The 20,349-nt window shown below is 42.6% G+C and overlaps 1 protein-coding gene across 4 annotated transcripts in view; it reads left to right on the top strand.

Annotated features, from left to right (window-relative positions):
- The window catches only part of pcdh9 (protocadherin 9), a 243,287-nt gene that overhangs the window by 152,268 nt on the left and 70,670 nt on the right, over nt 1-20,349 (top strand). The gene's annotated exons all lie outside the window — the stretch shown is intronic.

Below are 20,349 nucleotides of genomic sequence, written 5' to 3'. Positions count from 1 at the left end.
TTTTCACCTCTTTGAAGTCACAAATTACAGTTCTCCAGTTACTCTTGACTTGGCTGTCTTGCAAATTGTAGGGCAGGGGTTATAGCTCACAGTTGAAAAAACTGTCTGGTTTCCCAAAGGACACATGGTGTAAAGAGGTATGGTGTAGCACATGCTCAGATGCCCTCTAGGGCTAGGCCGCACACAGAAACCTGTGAACATAGACATTTCGTGCATAGATGTGCCACACAATGGTATAGGCCTCAGGCCTGGTATGGTATGGTAAGCCTCAGGCCTGAGGCCTGAGGCCTACCATTGTGTGGCACATCTATGTACGGAATGTCTATGTTCACAGGCTTCTGTGTGTGGCCTAGAGGGCATCTGAGCATTGCAACATCATACCTCTTACACCATGTGTCCTTTGGGAAACCGGGCCATTACCTTTTAACTATGAATATTGATGATGGGATCAGCTCGTGATTCCGATGGTGGTTGAGCAGTTATAGTAGTATTAGTTATTAGTATTAGTTAGTATTAGTACTTTGTTCCAAACACACAAGTTCAGATGTTTTGATGGCGTAAGCTCTCAGAGGGGAGGACAGCAGATGTAGAGATGGTAGCTCACAGTGGGATTGCCATCTCAGAAGATTGACATATTGTTCAGAAGCTAACATTCCATACGCAATGATACCAGTAGGACTTTAGATCTTTTCTGAGGGCTTATTTTGATAGGCAGTCCTGAAATTCATTTTGTAGCGGACATGATTTTGATCGATCAAATAGCTAATGCAGATAAACTGCGTTAATTACAAATCGCAGTGTGACAAATTGCCGCTGTCATCTGGTGAAAAATTCAGCTACTTTTAGGTTCAACAACTACACTAATGGCATCCATTTGCTGCCGCTCTGAAAAAAGGAGAAGGAGAAAAAAAAAAGAAATCGTGTCGACTTGCAGCAAGACTGTGCAGTCAATCCATTTATTCACAATAATGCCTTGCATTTTTACACAGCGCTGCCTTTGAAAAAAAATAAAAAATCTAATGAAAGAGAGGGAAACAACAACATGAAAAACGGCTTGAAGAAATTAGTCTTAATACAGCAATACATTTTAGTATATCACAAAGCAAAATGAAAAAAGGCATTGGCTTTGAAATTCCCCTGCTTAGTTGTTTGTCTGGCTGAGCGGCCTTAATTTGGTTGTATTGCATTTATGCCTCATGCTTGATACTCGGCAAGATGAATCATTGTAAAATACGAGACAGATCAGCCTCTTGTTTCCTGGAGGTAAAAGCTTTGAAAACTGCTGGTAAATATAAATACACCCAGAAGAGAGAGTGTCCTCTGAGACAAAGAATAGTAAAAGAGAAGGAAGAGATGGCTCAGGTTAGGAGGATGGCACGCTTATATTCTGTAGTCTAGAGCTAAGTGCTGGATTAAAGTGTGTGCGTGTGTGTATGTGTGTGTGTGTGTGTGTGTGTGGGGGGGGGGGGGGGGGGGGGGTGTATACATGTGTAAGTGCTTGTGCTTACATGAGGGCAGTTGTATGATTTAATTGATTTTCTATGCTAAACTAATTGTTTTCTGAGAGTGTGAGGAGAGAAATCAGAATGGATGGACCAGTTATTATTATTATTATTATTATTAGTAGTATTATTATTATCATTATTATTAGTATTATTAGTATTATTATTATTAATAATAATATATATATTTTTTATTACACTGTAGCACATGATGTAGAGCGTAGACTACCACATGATGAGCAGTCTTGAGGACCCCACACTTGGCTAACCGCTAATCTCCTGTCTGTCATCTGGAGATCATCTCAAAGTGCTGAGAGTCTCTGAGCCCCATCCAGAATGTTCCAAATCAGGGCAAGATCTTTGCAACTGTAGCACATTTCACAGGGTAGCTAATACCCTCAGTACAATCTGTGTGTTCCTGATAATGGCTAGCAAAATCTTTCATCTTGACGTAAGCTGGCACATGCTGAGTGCGTGTGCATGTTTATCGTAAAGTAACAAAAGCAAGGCCAAGACATGTTAGGTATTCACTTCAAAGACCTCTGTGCTTGACTCCAGCTTTAGATCTGTCTTTCTTTCTAATCAGCGGTTGACCGTGTGGGCTTTACAGTACAGTATGTGCATGGGAAATTAGACGTTGTTAGTGGGGATTGCAATTTTGGGTCTTGGGTTTGCTCTTGACAAAATGAAAGGAAATAAAAACAAAAGCTGAGATGTCACAACACTTTCTTGAATAACCTAAGCAGTGACAATGTTAACACGCACGCACGCACGCACGCACGCACGCACACACACACACACACACACACACACACACACACACACACACACACACACTGTATATGTGTGCTGTGCGCTGCCCAAGTGGAACAGTTAGGGTTTAAGTGACTTGCTCAAGGACAGTTCGACCAGTCATATTCAACACATTGCTGGTCAGGGCTCCTCAACAATTCAGAGTGACGCAAACAGTATTTTCCTCCACAGATGTCTTGGGTCTCGAAGGTCAATTTGGACTGACATGGGTTGCTGTCATTTACATTTCTGCCCCTATTTGTGTTCCCAGTCTTTTCCTGTACAAACACAGTTGACACATAACTATCAGCATCCTACACACACACACACACACACACACACACACACACACACACACACACACACACACACACACACACACACACACACACACACACACACACACACACACACACACATACTGTATATATATATATGATAATGTGAGGTCATGTCATCAACTTCTCTCATCCACAGGGTTGACTAAAGACCTATTAACTTTGGTGGAGCTTTGGTTTAGATCACCAGTCACTGGGCAAAGAACAGCTAATGGTACTATTCTAAGTAATGCGAAAATGACCTGAGGCTGGAGTGAGGCTTAAAAGCAAGCTTTTTCCTGTAAGGCTTGGAGGGCTGCTTCACATCAACAAAGTGAGAGAGGAGAGGACAGATATGACTTGGTATGGATACTGAACCTTCCCTGCAGAGTGATGGAATTAAATGGCAGCTCTTAGAGACAGAGGGGGGCTGAGACTGGGGGGAGGGAACAGAGAGAGAGAGACGGAGGGGGGGCTGAGATAGGGGGGAGGGAACAGAGAGAGAGCGAGACAGAGGGGGGCTGAGATAGGGGAGAGGGAACAGAGAGAGAGAGAGACAGAGGGGGGCTGAGATAGGGGGGAGGGAACAGAGGGAGAGAGAGGGGGGCTGAGATAGGGGGGGAGGGAACAGAGAGAGAGAGAGAGGGGGGCTGAGATAGGGGGGAGTGAACAGAGAGAGAGAGAGAGAGAGAGACAGAGAGGCAGATAGAGAGAGACAGAGACCCCCCCCCCCACGCACACACGCACGCACGCACGCACGCACGCACGCACGCACGCACGCACGCACGCACGCACGCACGCACGCACGCACGCACGCGCACACACACACACACACACACACACACACACACACACACACACACACGTCACACACAGAGGGGGGTGACACATGCACAGAGAGAGGGGCCAGATTTTGTCCAGCCAGGAAATTGAAGCCATCACAAGCAAATTGAGTTCAGGTCCTTTTGGTGGGCAAGAGCACACCAATCAATCTGGCCTGCTACTTCAGTGGCTGTCTGCCTCTCAGAAGGACACCTTGGCATCCAATGGGACGAGAGTAAACAATCAAAACCTGGGCTCACTTAGGCTTGTCTAACCGTTAGGCGTGTGCACTTATTTCTCCCCAGGGAGTCAGGGACACAAGCATTTGTTGTGAACTGCACCATCTCGGGGAGTACTGGCCCCAAATGATTTCATTTTCAGTGTTTGTTTTTTTTGTTTTAACTGAGATTAAATTTGGGGTGATTTGTTGGGCAATTCTGTGGGGAAAATATTATGTGAATGCCTGAAAATTGCAAAGCAGTGGCAAATGAAAAGCCTTTTTGGTGATCTTTAATCCCCTAATAAATCCCAATGAAACTAGAAGTAAAGCTAGAAAGGGGTTTTCCATGGTGGGCATATCCCTGCCAGGCTGGGTGGCCTATACCCAGGGCTGTGTAAATCATCAATCATGTAGCCGTCAGGCATGCCTGCCAGAAACACCACCTGCAACAACTTGAACATTATAGAGATGAACCAGACTATAGTATCAGTTGAGAACCGGCTAGTCTCGCGTTGCCAGACTGTTGCCTCTCGCAATTTCCAAATGCTTCCATCATACAGTCTGGACTGGAGCAACGGAAGGTCTATCATGAGTAGGCCTATAATTTAAAGTGGAAGTGGAGCCTCCTCCCCACTTCCATTTCGTCTTTACAGTCGCACAAATGTATCCTAATATAAATCAAAATCATTTAAGCATATGTGTCCAAATTTGACTGAGGGACAGCTGCCATTGGATTTTTTGAATTTTCATGTCATATGAAAGCAGGGAATCATAGCTTCAAATTGACATTATTGGTGGTTCAGTTTGACCCACCAGTTTTGGAGATATGGCTTATAGTTATAGAGTAATGTCTTGCCGAAAACAGCGAGTTGATAAAACAGGCTTGAAAGGTTCACTTCTGTGGTCTCTAACATTACACCTAACTACATGTTTAAGCATGTATTTCATAATTTACATGTCTATTTCAGCTCTGACACTTATTTCAGACATGCTCTAGTATGTGAAGAGTCTGCCTGTGCTATTAACTCATTTTGAAAAAAATAAAATATATATATTTATTATAATAATAATTATAATATTTCTCCTCTGTTGAAAAGCTGCAATTTGGATGGCGATGGCAGGCTCTCAGTCAAATCTGGTCACATATATAGCTTGCTGCTTAGCAGAAATGGAAATGAAAAAATAATCTCTAAAGACATTTTAAAATATATTTTCCTGAACGGAAATGGCAGCTTCCTTACTCGGATTTCTGGAGGTGTAGTTCCTGACTAGTTGTCTGGCTACGCGAGACTAATAAGCACCGGCCCTATTCGGGAACAATGCAAGTCGGGATCCGACCGACTTACCACTTAGCAATTTTCGTTATGCATGCCTTGCTTGAAGTATAGGGATAATGCACACGCACGCACGCACGCACGCACGCACGCACGCACGCACGCACGCACGCACGCACGCACGCACGCACGCACACACACACACACACACAGATTTCGCACATTTGATTAATGAAGTTTGAACTACAATTTTCTGATCTGTTGAGGCATACTGAAGCTTTGCTTAATTGCTAGTTCCCCAATGCTGGTACTGCATGTGCATAGTTTTGCAGGAACTGCCACCAGTCGGAAGTATGGCTACCTACTGCATGTTGAAAGTAGGAGCGGGACTGTTGATATGCCTGGAGACATGTTAGGCACAGATAATTTGTATCTTCCAGATTACTCCCAGCTCACAAACATAGTAAAGGAAAAAAACAACTCTTAATCCACGTCTGTAAATTAACTCTTATCTATTATTCTCTCCAGGTTGCAACCACATTTTAATGAGACTTGTTTGGCCTTTCCCTTTTGCTAATCTTTGGACAGTGACACACCATTCTTGCTAATTATCTCGATTACACAGCACGACTGCACTACATCACAGTTCTGAGGCAACATTTGACGAGGGGTGGAATCATACAACCCCAAAGGCCTAATTATCTCTGTTGGTTCCCAATTAATCCATTAAGTTGTTTTGGCTCGGCGTCAAGACCTGAAGCACAATTTTATAATACATTGCACCATGATGCTGCAATATTACATGTGTTTTGCTTTATACTACTGAGCAACATCGAGTTTTGACCTTCCCTTTTTACCTTGTGTCTTATCAAAGACATTAGGAATATAAATCCAGCCTATATAGTGGATATATATATATACCGTGAATGTCTGACTGTACCTTGTGTTGTTTACATTTCTGACTAACCAGTCCTGAGGGCGAGGTCACGCTGAAACTACAGTATGGTTTTTTTATTTTATTTTTTTACGTTTTCGGGCCGGGTAGGGCAAAAAAAGTGTGCTAATTATTAAGGCCAGGCGGAGCCTCAGGCCAGCCCAGTTAGGGCCAGGCAGGGCCGAGGCCTTAATTTTCGGGCCTGTGGAGAACTCTAGTTTTCTCAGTCTAGAGTTTCAATGGACAGGTACTGTATCAGTCAAAAGAGAGACATCGAAGAGGAAGGATTAACATATCCGGAATGTCAGAACAGGTCAGCTCCATGGAGATCTAACGGTTTGAGGTCAGATGTAGAGTTGCTGGCCGGCTCAATATAAGCAGATCTAGATGATATGATCCAAATTCCAGTCTTCTCCATGTATGCTATCCAGGGTTTGATGAGATCAGTGTTGTGATCTTCATATATATGGAGTGTGTCATGAGGCACACAGACAGACTGACAACCATATATGGAGGCGTGACGGACAGACGGACTGACAGGTTTTTCAGGTTTTCATAGTAATCTGTGACCTATGGTCGCAATAAAGTATTCAATCTATCACTCCAAACAGCCAGGGTTCAATAGGAGGGAACAGACTGATGGTAGTTATCATCACAGAGAAATCAAAACGCACAGGAAAGAGCAGACATAACACTACGGTGTTGTTGTCACACCTACTGTATAGTTCCGAGTGCAATTAGTTTTAATGGGTTTTCTCAGAGGAAACGGCTGTTTTCTCAGTGGAGGCTGTATATGTAAATCCGGTATACATAGGATAGATACCGGTAGTAGGAATTTAAAAAAGGTGGCACATCCCAAAATTTCAAATCAACGGAGAACAAAGTACTCATATTTATTTTTGAGTGGTGTAAACCACTCGTACAACTGGCTTTGTTAGTTTACGTGTCTGTTCGTACCAAAAAATTAGCATGGTTGCTATGGTCACCCAGTTCACATGGGTGTGATTTCATTACGTCAGACATTACGTCAGACCACAGTTGATCAGTCTATATAAGACCTTACACCACTCAGTTCACACGGGTGTGATTTTTATTATTGGCACACAGCCACACACCGATAAACAAACGATTACACGTTTGGGCTATGAGTCTTCATCAGAGCATGTGTGGTTCTCTGATGAAGGCCACTGCTCGGGCCAGGTGTGACTGCCTAAATGAATACATGCCACTATGTTAGTTGTGTAACTGTGACATTTCAAGCTGCTGACCAATTTGGTGGCTTATTTAAGCTCACCTCATTCCACTGTTGCTCCTCTTCCTGTCACATACCGCAGGTTGGTTTGTGCTGATTTTCCCCATTACCACCAGTACCACCAGCACCACCACCACCACCACCACCTGCCTGGTTGGTTTGTGTGCTAATTTGCCCCATTACCACCAGCACCACCAACACCACCACCACCACCACCACCACCTGCCTGGTTGGTTTGTGCTAATTTGCCCCACCACCACCACCACCACCACCACCTGCCTGGTTGGTTTGTGCTAATTTGCCCCATTACCACCATAGAGTATTAAAAGGATAGAGACTGATCTGGCGCGAAGCTCTGCCCCCCCGCTATTCATGTCAGTGGAAGTTGCTCAGTGTCGTTTTGAAACACCCGGAAGAGCCTTCTACTTCCGCCTTTTTTTTTATTTGGGCACCAAAATTTGGTGCCCAAAATGCGGAAGTGCAAACACGCTCAACGTTAAAGCCCAGCTGCACGGGGTTTCCCAATCATACTTCCACGGGTCCGCCTGCAGTCCCTCCTCTTACCACTAGGGCCCAGTGCTTCAACGTTGGAAAGCCTCACTGGCCCCTTGATTACCACCAGCACCACCACCACCACCACCACCACCACCACCTGCCTGGTTGGTTTGTGCTAATTTACCCCATTACCACCAGCACCACCACCACCTGTCTGGTTGGTGTGTGCTAATTTGCCCCATTACCACCAGCACCACCACCACCACCACCAGCACCACCACCACCACCTGCCTGGTTGGTGTGTGCTAATTTGCCCCATTACCACAAGCACCACCACCACCACCACCTGCCTGGTTGGTGTGTGCTAATTTGCCCCATTACCACCAGCACCACCACCACCACCACCACCTGCCTGGTTGGTTTGTGCTAATTTGCCCCATTACCACAAGCACCACCACCACCACCACCTGCCTGGTTGGTGTGTGCTAATTTGCCCCATTACCACCAGCACCACCACCACCACCACCACCTGCCTGGTTGGTTTGTGCTAATTTTCCCCATTACCACAAGCACCACCACCACCACCACCACCTGCCTGGTTGGTTTGTGTGCTAATTTGCCCCATTACCACCAGCACCACCACCACCCCTGTACCTCCAGTAAGCTCTGCATGCTTCCCCTGTGAGTTCCCCTGGGGGTAGGAGGTGGGATATACTGTACTATATCTACCTGCTTTTAAATGGCAGACATCCCACCTCTCCCGGAAATTGCATATATTATATATATATGACATATATTTACATATATGTCATATTCAGGTTCATATATGTGGATTTATAGTAAATATAGGTACGTGTCTGAGCAGGGATTAATATGTACATTTGCTACGGAATGACCACATTATAATATTCACACTGCTGTATTTACATTATAAATGTTTTCCAATCTATACATGAGTTATCTGACTGAAATACATAATCTCCAAATGATTATATCCTTCGGCAAACCCATTACATATTTAACTACCCTAAAACGCCCCTATTCTGGGGGGCGAACATACAAATGCAGATCTACAAGCACACAATAATGTGTTCTAAGCTTATAGATTTACTGTATTTGGCTAAATACATTTGTTGTAGAAGGAAAACCGGAGGGAGCCTAATTTCCCCCAGGGACTCGTGGCGTGGGGATTCCGTTCAACAGTATATTGGGTTAATGTGGTTAAGTACAGCTTGCTATGGACACTGCTGATCTAGAAGAGCCACTCTTTGACGCTGTGATGGACATTGTATAACCTACTGTAGCCTGTGGCATTGCAGCGTTTCGCCACTGGCTTACTATGATGGAGTAGCAGGGCTTACCATATGTAAAACTGCATTGCAGGTATTGACAACTCGGGCGGCAATCAATAATCATTTATGTGATAAGCCACTGGGTGCAGGGGCAGAGAAAATCTCTGGGGCAAAGAGAGGCTACAGTTGTTTACACATTATACTGCAGTAAGCTGTTGTGAGACTATAACTATTCTATGAATCACTTTTCAAATAATTGTAATTGTCTGTGTTTAGACTAATATCTTGACTTTGACCCTCAATTTCCTATAGTTCTGCATACCTGTTTTCCTCGCGTCAACCTTGTCTTTTTCACTTTGTTATTCTAACTTAAACAAGGGATGCCGAAGGGGGAAACCAATACATTAGTGTTTTATTTGATGGCTCTGCTGTGTCCCAGTTGGTTTATGTTTAACAGATTGCGAGAGAGTCTCATGTGACTGCATACAAATTACAAAACACTTATGTACTGTATCACGCTTACAGCGGATGCATCTGTGCCATATTCCATGCCATGCAGAAGTTGTTTTTTGTATTGGCTGGGCGGGACGAGCACAAAACAGCTGGGGTTGGGTAACAGCTATAGCTCTTGTTTCTATTTTGTTTATCAGAATGCTATATTTTTACCATGTGATGAAAGAGGCTAGCCGTCTATAAGAGGGACACACGCACAGAGACAGACAGACTGTCTCTGTGAGCGTGTGCGTGCGATTGTAATCAATAATCGTTTATGTGATAAGCCACTGGGTGGGGGGGCAGAGAAAATCTCAGAGGAAAAGCAAAGCTATGAGACTATAGTTGTTTACACATTATACTGCAGTAAGCTGTTGTGAGACTATAACATTCTATGAATCATTTTCTAATATTGCAATTGTCTGTTTAGAGTAGACTAATATCTTGACGCTGACCCTAGATTTGCTAGTTTTGCATAGCCTATACCTGTTTTCCTCGCATTCAACAACCTTGTCTTTTTCACTTTGTTATTCTACCTCAATTTTAACCGAGGAATGCCGAAGGGGGAAACCAATACATTAGTGTTTTATTTGATGGCTCTGCTGTGCCCCAGTTGGTTTATTTTTGACAGATTGTGAGAGAGTCTCATGTGACTGCATACAAATTACAAAACACTTATCTAGGCCTACTGTATCACGCTTACAGCAGATGCATATTCTACAGTAATGCCATCCAGAAATTGTCTTTTGAATAGGCTGGGCGGGACGAGAATAAACACAGCTCAGCTCTTGTTTGTATTTTGTTTGTATATCAAAAATCACACCCGTGCGAAGTGAGGGGCACTCTTATCATCATACATCATATCTCATTCTGGCCAATCAGGATTTCACTTTTGTCTTCAATGTTTGTGTTTTAAGTTTGTGTTTACACAAACAGTCAACAATGGCCATTCATTATCAATGGCATTCAATGTTTGTGTTCACACACACCCTCAAAGCTGGACATAATAGGAGGGGCTAGCGCCACTCTAAAAATGATATATTTTCTCACGTGCTGAAAGAGGCTATAGCCGTATAAGTAGCTAGGCCTACTGTATGTATAAGTAGCTAGGCCTACTGTATGTCATAGTTGACTGAAAGAGGATATAGCCGTATAAGTAGCTAGGCCTACTGTATGTCATAGTTGACTGACGTCACAGACTGGCCACTTCGTTACTGGACCTCTTTATGACGGGCGCTATAGCCCCTCCTATATACAGCTTTTCGTCCCGTCACGTCTCACATTTGCCATTGACAATGGAAGGAGAATTTACGTCATATTTACCTGAAATATGACATAAATTTCATAAATTTCAATCATATGTAGACGAGCAAATCGGCTAACCAATCACATGAATTCAGTTGTCATCTTATTACATGACCATGGTGAAAAGATAATAACATAAGTTGACAAATTAATTCATGAAGAAGTATATTCAGTTTTTATTGGATGATGTACGACGACAAGAGCGCCCCTCACTTCACACGGGTGTGATTTTTTTAAATCCCCAAATACTGAAATTAATCAATCCAGTTTTATGCTTGAGTGACAAATGAGAGGAGATGAAGTTGGCACACCGGTCTTGAGCGCCAAACGTTTTATTTAATTGAAGAGCAACAACGTTTCGACTTTCGACCCCTTCCGGGATTCCTGACGAAGACCCGAAGGGTTCGAAACGTTGTTTCTCCTTAATTAAATAAAAAGTTTGGAGCTCAAGACCGATGTGCCAACTTTATCTCCTCTCATCTGTATGTATTTTTGTTCAGCACCCATAGAATTGTTTTGATGTGCGTGCTTTCCTGCTGGATCCTATTTCTAATGCTTGAGTGACAGGCATCATTTTTCTTCCATATCGCCGCTGTCGGGTGGAAACGTATGTCCAAAACTGTCAAATTGTATTATTATTTTAAAAAGCATTTTAAAATAGTGAATATAGCCGATCTACGAGCTCACAACACGTTGCCGTGTGACACGCTGTGAACTTGTAGATCAGATATTTTCCAGTACTTGTAATTTATGTAACACTATTGCATGATGAAGTAGGGCATTCATTTACGGAAAAAAACCCATTCACGGTTGAAATGTGGAGATACAAGGTTTCTGCCCGACAGCAACAATATATATATATATTAACAAAATAATAATAATTTAAAAAAAAAAGTATTGTAAATACAATGTACAATTCTCTTTACATTGACATTTAATGTGTCAATGCCAATACAACCATGAATGCAATTGCATCTCTGCTAGTATGACGAAAATGTCAAAAATTATTCTATATTGAGACGTAATGGTTGGCCATCATTTATTTAAAAAAAAAGAAAACAAACGGGAAGAGAAAGTGTCCTTTATGGTCACAATCCTGCAATGAGCACGTAGACAATTACAAGCAAACAAAAACAAATTATATACTGCTACACTCTACCCACGACCATGGGTTTTATTCTCCCACTTTCACAGCGGCAACTGTTTGAGGAAAATTGCTGGCTGCTTGGCAACCAAACAAATGGAAAAAAGGTCTGGGTGATTCTTATTTTCCAGATGATTAGCTTCAACAGTAATAATTGTTGCTAAGATCATTGACCATAAAATGAATTATTAAGTCCCTGGCTTAATTGCATTCCCCACACTGTTCTCTTATGAGGAAAAAAAGGTTCCATCCTATTTTGTGATGGGTATTAATGACAGACAATGACGGCAATTTAGTGATATATACACATGTCTGATACAGTTCTGTTCTGCCATGTACCGAATACAAATCATGGAGCAATGGGAATTGTCAACTGTAATTGGCTCATTAGTAAGAAAAAGCAGAAATGGGCGATGGGATAAGTTACTGTATATTTATGTAACTGCCTTGTTTCATATGACATTTCATATGGCTTTACAGGTAGCCATTAGCAATTGGCTATTTATTTATTTAAAAATAACATTTAACCTACTTTTTTTAGCATAGCTGAAATGCAGCATGTATCGTTATGAGCAATACATGCAAGCATGGTGATGTTTGTCACTACATTGTATGCACAGGATATAGGGTGGTGGTGGTGTTGGTGGTGGTGTTGGTGGGGGTGGGGGTGGGGGTGGGGGGGGGGGGGTGTATGTGATAGGAATATAATGAGAAAACAGATGAGAGATCATAAGGAAGGTATGGCACAGGTTATGGGGGCCTGGGGCTCTATTCTGCTTCCTGACGCACAGATGTGAATAGTGCTATAAGCCATCTAGACGGCACCCTGATTCTCACTAAGCCATTCATATCTAAATCAAATGAGAAATGCTGGTTACAGTGGTATAGCTCTTTAGAACTATATAGGATCTGTTGTCAAAGTATGTTCTTTGAGATAATATGTCTTTCTTTCTTCTGTTCCCTTGACTGTGTATATTGTATGTGCTACGTATAAAGAAAAAGTATGGGGTTATAAATTATGTCCATTCATTGTTTGTGTGATATAGGCTATAATAATGTATAATAATATAATGTAGCCTACAAGTTAACCCTGACAGAAGTTTATTGTCGGTACATGAGCAAATGTCTTGAAAATCAGTAATACAAATAATAATAACCACAATGTCAGAACATAAAAAAGGAAAGACAAGAATATATATGGCTGACCTCTGCTGCAAGCTGTACCTTTAGTTATGTTTTGCTTTTAACTGTGTTTGTTTAAACTGTTTTAACCTGTTGTACGGCGACCTTGAGTGCCCTTGAAAGGCGCCTTATAAATAAAATGTATTATTATGTATTATTATTATTAAGAAAAGGAAAATCTGACCATGAATTAGAAAGGCAGCTTATAATAGTGAGAGGGTTTTCCTGTATGGTCTGCATTTGCGGACTATACTGTACATTGCATGTAAATGCTGTTGTGCTGTGGTGTGAGGATATTTTAAATATTGCATGATGTTTACCAGCTGATTGATTCAGGCCTGCAGTGACACTCAAGTCCAAATTTGGATCAACTCCAATGTTCGTACTCCTGTGTAGCAGTCTGCTGACAATTGCTTCTGGTGTTTGGTACTCTTGTAGCTATCAATAATAGCTGAAAGCTTCTACGGTTGACATCTAGCTACCTGTCTGTAATATTGAGGAATATGGTGGAGATGAAGAGAGCAGAGGTAGAGCGTAACAGCAGCTGCTTGCATCTTTTATTACATACACAGTAGTGTACAGTAGGTTATATAAGGTGGCACCATATTGTGATTTGTGGTGAAACGAGACTCTGCCACTGCAAGCACGTGTAAGCCGCAGACAACATCTGAGATGTTATTTACTGTGGATCGTTTTACCCTGATGCATCATGTGTGCTCCAGAAAAGGTTCAGAACTGTGATGGTACATTTTAACAGAAGGTAAACAGTGGCGATAAAAATCTCCTAGTGGGCATTCCTGCTGTCATTGCCATCTTCTAGTGGGCGTTCCTCCTAGTGGGCGTTCCTGCTGTCATTACCATCTCCTAGTGGGCGTTCCTCCTAGTGGGCGTTCCTGCTGTCATTACCATCTCCTAGTGGGCGTTCCTGCTGTCATTAACATCTCCTAGTGGGCGTTCCTCCTAGTGGGCGTTCCTGCTGTCATTACCATCTCCTAGTGGGCGTTCCTGCTGTCATTACCATCTCCTAGTGGGCGTTCCTGCTGTCATTACCATCTCCTAGTGGGCGTTTCTGCTGTCATTACCATCTTCTAGTGGGCGTTCCTCCTAGTGGGCGTTCCTGCTGTCATTACCTATGACTTTGTATAGGTGGTATATGAGGGTAAACAAAGCAACACAAGGAATTTGATTGGCTATCGCCGGACAATGTCGTCTAAAGATAATATATATTCATGTTTTCGGTTAACGTTCCTCCGCCCACTTTTCGACTATCGCGCCTTCGCCTGCTATCGCCTGCTATCGCCAGTAGTTGCCGGGTCCCATAGACAAATTACGGAAAATACGCCAGGCTGTTAAAACGTACTGTGACTCTCAACTCTGAAGGATTTTGGAACCCTGCCTGTTATCAGACCAGGTTTAAAACAGGGGGGGGAGGGGGGGAGTCAAACAATCCTCCCTGCTCCATTGATTTGCATTTCATCTCTCAAATATGGATAATCACGGTTGAGTAAATAGCTATTATTTCCACAGGATAACCAGAGATCCGCAACTAAACAAATATTTGCCTCTGTACATATTTCGTGTAATGGCATCACAAATAGGATTTCATGAGAGCTAATCAGGATGTGTCACATAGAACACTGTGGTTCTGTTTTGGAGTTGCATTAATATGAATTAAGTAGCTTTTATTACAATATTTATGTATTAGTCTTTTTAAATCTTCTGGTTTTATATAAATTCATATGGCATAATGCAGGTGTGCAAACAAAAATACATACATAGGCTACTTCACTTTTAGGTTCTACTCTCAATGAGTATGACACACATCACTATGGTTTCACACAATCAATTACCTGCCACTGTAGGTTTAGGAATGATATAAAGCTCTTAATGATCACGTTTAAAGCTACATTGGACCTGGCCTTAACCCATTTAGAACTACGTTCGATTCTACAAAACGTTTTCTAAATCATGACGGTTTTCAGAAAAACCTGTGTTTCTTTATCAGTGGTGCTCAAACTATTTCATGTCAAGGACCCTAGAAATTATATGTACTGTAATTGGCCGCCAACCCCCATTTGAAAATATGTTATTCCAGGGACCCCCCCAGAAGCAAAGATTTGAGTTAAAAACGTTCTCTCTGAAAGAATATATATTCAAAGAATTGCACTACATTTTCACGATTTTTCAAAAATAGCAGACCTACAAGCTCATAGCGCGGCACTCGGTGCCACGCTATGAGCTTGTAGGTCTGCTATTTTTCAATAGCTAAAGTATAACATGATGCTTAAAACACCAAAAGGGGTTCCCGCACAAAATGGGTTAAGCTATATCATAGACCTCTAAACTCTATATAAGCCAATGAGCTGCCTAAGATCCTGGCGAATGAAAGGCGCCAAGGCTTTTGCCATCAGGGCCCATGGAGTTTGAATTGGCCTGCCTTTAACACTATTTAAGATGTGATGTTAACAATATATTTATTGTAACAGTATTGTGCTTGGGGTGGACAGCCCTTGACACTGACTAATTGTATTTCATATCTTGCCTTTTTTTAAATCAAATCATGTGGATCTCAGGATTCACATGGGAACAGCATGACTCCACTGTGAGTCTTCCTGTGGCCTGCCAGCCTATTATGTCAGTTGTCTATGACGTAACTATGATTACATTTGGCTTTCAGTCTACAATGAGCCACATTAATTCCATTATAAATTAAAGTTAAATATTGAAGTATAGTAAGTGTAAAACATGTGAAATGCATTGCTATATTATACATAGTACAGGTATAGTATTAGCCCACTGGCAGTGTGCACAAGAAATGAGGCAAATGACTGATCAGCTGACAGACAGACAGACAGACAGACAGACAGACAGACAGACAGACAGACAGACAGACAGACCCACAGAGCGACAGGCTTATAGAAGGCTAGCCTCCTGCAGAGCCACACAACATTTTGTACATTATACATGATAATGCATTAAAACATTAATGAACGATTCTTCTTCTTATAGTAAATATTATTATGTAAGGAAAGAAAGGGCCTGTTGATGAATAAAATCATATGCAACCTCCCTCCATTGAACAGTGACCGCAGTGTACACAGTTCATGGTTGAGTGCAGCACCAAGACCACATAGACAGTTACTCATAAACAGATCAAGCCTTCCCATTCAGTGCTCTGGACCATGCCTGCGCTTTTCCGTAGTTAACTGTCTCAGAGTGTCAAATCCTTCATCCTGATGCAAGAGGCACACATGGTGAAGAATTGCTGTGTCTCCAGCTTTATGGCTGCGAATGTTGGTGGAGGGCAGAACCAATGAGTGAGTCAGTAGCAGTTAACTTTGTGGCTAATGCTGTGTGGCAGTTGCACAGGTTTCCTCAGCCCTGCTTAAGGCACAGAGGGAGGCTAGCTAAACTACTACAGCCTCCCAGTTCTCAGGCAGCCAACACAGGTTATTCGGCAGCAGGCCAAAGCTAAGATGGAGAGAAAGAGGAGGAGAGGAAGAAGGGAGGTGGTAACGGCTTGATCAAATAAAAGAGAAAGAGTCAAAGGAGGGTCAAAGGAGGGTGGTTAATGAAGATGCAATGCATTAAATTGGGAGGAAATGGAGTTAACATGAAGGTACGTACAGTTGGAGGCCATCGATATTGTCCTTTTCTATTTGCTGAGGTTTGCGTGATCTGCGCAAAAGGACAGTTAACCCATTTTGGGCGGGAACCCCTTTTGGTGTTTTAAACATTATGTTATAATTTAGCTATTGAAAAATAGCAGATCTACAAGCTCATAGCGCGCCACCGAGTGGCGCGCTACGAGCTTGTAGGTCTGCTATTTTTGAAAAATCGTGAAAATATTTATTTCAGAAAACTGGAGGATTTAGAAGGATTTTTTTAAATTTTGAGGTCAGGCCTAAATTGGTCAAATGATAAGGGACAATATCAGTGGCACCCAACTGTACGTAGATGGATGAATAGAAGGATGGATTATTATCTCATTAGAATGACGTACATTGCGTTACTGAGCGCTGAACATGTGGACTCCACGAGGTGCAGGGAACATGTCTCATGAATGTGTTATATTGTCGTCTATGAAGCACTAGGCCTACGGCTAATTGTCCGCTGTGTGGGAGATGAAATAAAGGGTTGAAGTGTATAGAACTTAGAAGTTCTTGTAGACAAGACAAACAAAACGTAACCTGTACTATATTCATATTCACCAGTCACATTTGAAAATGTATTTTCAGTGTTCGAAAAGGAGCTCGGAAGAAGAAGCCATGGTTTTTACACAATTATGCTCACAAAAAAGTAGGCCTAATTACCATTTGAGATACAGTAATGCACTGTATAGGCCTACTGTCTGTATTTCCTCCAGTTGTTGCCTTATGCATCTAGAGTCCCATTTCAAGAGCAATGTGGGGTGTTTTGAACATGTGTATTTGCTTTAGTTTGAGACTAGTTTGTATTAGTTTTCACTGTCATAGTGTTCGCACTAGTGTAGAAATGACCCGCCTACCATTTTTGCTGTAAATGTGAAGTTGCTTGTAACTACAATTAAAGTTAGCTTTGAAGTGGTGTCCAGATGGTGTACATTCAAAGATGGCACATCTTTGAACTGGAAACGTGCACTCCTCCGAGTGCATTTCTGCCAGGTCAGGTCGGCGTAGTAGGAGAAGTATAGAAAAAATCACACCCGTGTGAACTGAGTGGTGTAAGGTCTTATATAGACTGATCAGCTGTGGTCTGACGTAATGTCTGACGTAATGAAATCACACCCGTGTGAACTGGGTGACCATAGCAACCATGCTCATTTTTTGGTACGAACAGACAGACAGACAAACAGACAGACACGTAAACTAACAAAGCCAGTTGTAGGAGTGGTTTACACCACTCAAAAAGTGGCAAAATGGCGGAAAATCTTCTCTGGTGCAAATGTGTAGGGCCTATATGTGGAGGTGCGTCATGAGCAAAGGAAACAATCACACTTGTGTGAAGTGAGGGGCGCTCTTATCATCAAATCATCACTAAAATAAACACAAATTTAATAATATATTTTCAACTGTACATTGTGTACAACCTACAGTACAACATAGACCAAAACGTGGCTTTATTATCAGTTCTTCCTTGACCTACTGGGAGAATACGTGCAAATGTCACACCGATCGGTACAGCAGTCATGGAGATTAGCTATTTACAGACCAGACGGACCGGGGAGAAAACGTAATCTCTTCTTCGCGGGGTTTTATGCCAGGTTGGCATCCAAATAGTTGCATTACCACCCCAATCTCTGTCTTTCGCTGATATACTTCGCTGTATATACTTCCTATATTCGTCGTCACACTCATGTCACTATGATTCAGCCATAGCCATTTAAGGAGTTTCCAATGCAGCTACACCCAAATGTGTTGTCTAACCTCAATGACTCGTCATGGCAGCAGGCATCAACAAATCACTCAGCTCCATATTTGGGCACAATGGTGGCATGCCCATTTGGGCATACATACTGATGCCACGGGGATCTCCATATGGGCATAAAAGGGACTGACAGATACAGAGATCTCCATACTGTATATGGGCATATTGGTCGGCCAACAGCGACAATTATATCAGTGTTATTATAGTCCGACTCAGAGACTAGCGGATCATGATTTACTTGTTGTTTTCGTTGTAATCTTGCTAAGATAAATTAGTTTGGGAAACCTTTCCATTTTACATCTTGTGCCTTGAGTTGCTTTCAGAGCTTGATTATTTTGACCATCAAAACCCCCTCTGGGGTGAGATGATAATATATACTTATGTATGTTCCCAGAGGAAACACCACTGCTATGTTGACAGCAAGCAATGGCTTCAACTACTAATGTTTTAACTTGATGTGACAGTTCATGAACTGTTAGAGGCAGACAGGGCTGGAGATGATAACTATGAGGAATCTACCATGACACCGTCATACCGTGTGTGTGTGTGTGTGTGTGTGTGTGTGTATGTGTGTGCGCGTGCGTGCGTGCGTGCGTGCGTGCGTGCGTGCGTGCGTGCGTGCGTGCGTGCGTGCGTGCGTGCGTGCATGTGTGTGTGCACGTGCACCTTGTGTGCGTGCATGTGTTTTACAGCAGAAATATTAAGCTTTATCACAGCACCCAGATAATAAGATAGAGGTAGAGGTGCGTGCGTGCGTGCGTGCGTGCGTGCGTGCGTGCGTGCGTGCGTGCGTGCGTGCGTGCGTACGTGCGTGCGTGCGTGCGTGCGTGCGTGCGTGCGTGCGTGCGTGCGTTTTACAGCAGAAACATTAAGCTTCATCACAGAGAGATGTAAAGAAACATGAAACAGAAATGGAAATGCAGTAAGCAAGATGTGCACCCTATGAACGACCCCTGCTTTTGGCCTTTTGATGACAAGACTGCATTCTTCTTAGTGGCCAGTAGATGGCAGAACACCTCTGGTCTCAGAGAGAGAGAGAGAGAGAGAGAGAGAGAGAGAGAGAGAGGGAGGGGTTGTGTGAGAGTGAGTTTTGTTTCCTTGGTTGACTGATTTCCTCAGTGGTCTGATTGCGAGGCTGGACTCGTGGGAAGTGTTCTCTCACCACAGGTGTCAGACTGCTGCTAGATAAGATTATTTGTGGGGGCGAGAAGATTACTTGGTTGTGTGTGTGTGTGTGTGTGTGTGTGTGTGTGTGTGTGTGTGTGTGTGTGTGTGTGTGTGTGTGTGTGTGTGTGTGTGTGTGTGTGTGTGTGTGTGTGTGTGTGTGTGTGTGTGTGTGTACTTGCATGTGTGTGCTTCTGCTCATTAAATGGTCTGCATTACAGTATTTGCCGTGACTTTATATAATGTGTCATGCTTTGTGACTTCTATACTGTTACTTTATGTTACACACACGAGAGAGTGAACATATAAGAACATATAAATGATAACAAGGAATAATAAACAATGAACAACAACATAGGCTACTGTAGTAAGACAGGATAGCACAGTGTGTACGTTGGTCACACCTGAGGTACTTGAATGTTCCTATTGTTGTTCCTATTTATTATTGTTACATCTTGTGTACAGGTACATAAGAGTAAAACTTATTTTTGTTTGGCTTCCTTGATTGATTGATTGATTTGATACAAAGACTGTTAACTGTGAGTGGACGACCCAATTAAGCATTACACTTGTTTACAAGAGGGTCCACCTTGTTCAATTCATCAAAACAGTTAGAGACGTACAAATAGACACGTCTATATAGTCAAAGAACAGAACAGGAAGTCATCATAGAGGAGGTAAAAAGGGAAAAGAAACAATACAGTGAGGGGAAAAAGGGGTGCAGACAGTAGCAGCATATCAAACATCAATCAAAAA

The sequence above is a fragment of the Electrona antarctica genome (genome assembly GCF_951216825.1).
Source record: "Electrona antarctica genome assembly, chromosome: 3".
NCBI lineage: Eukaryota > Metazoa > Chordata > Actinopteri > Myctophiformes > Myctophidae > Electrona > Electrona antarctica.
This window is presented reverse-complemented; position numbering and strand designations above follow the sequence as displayed.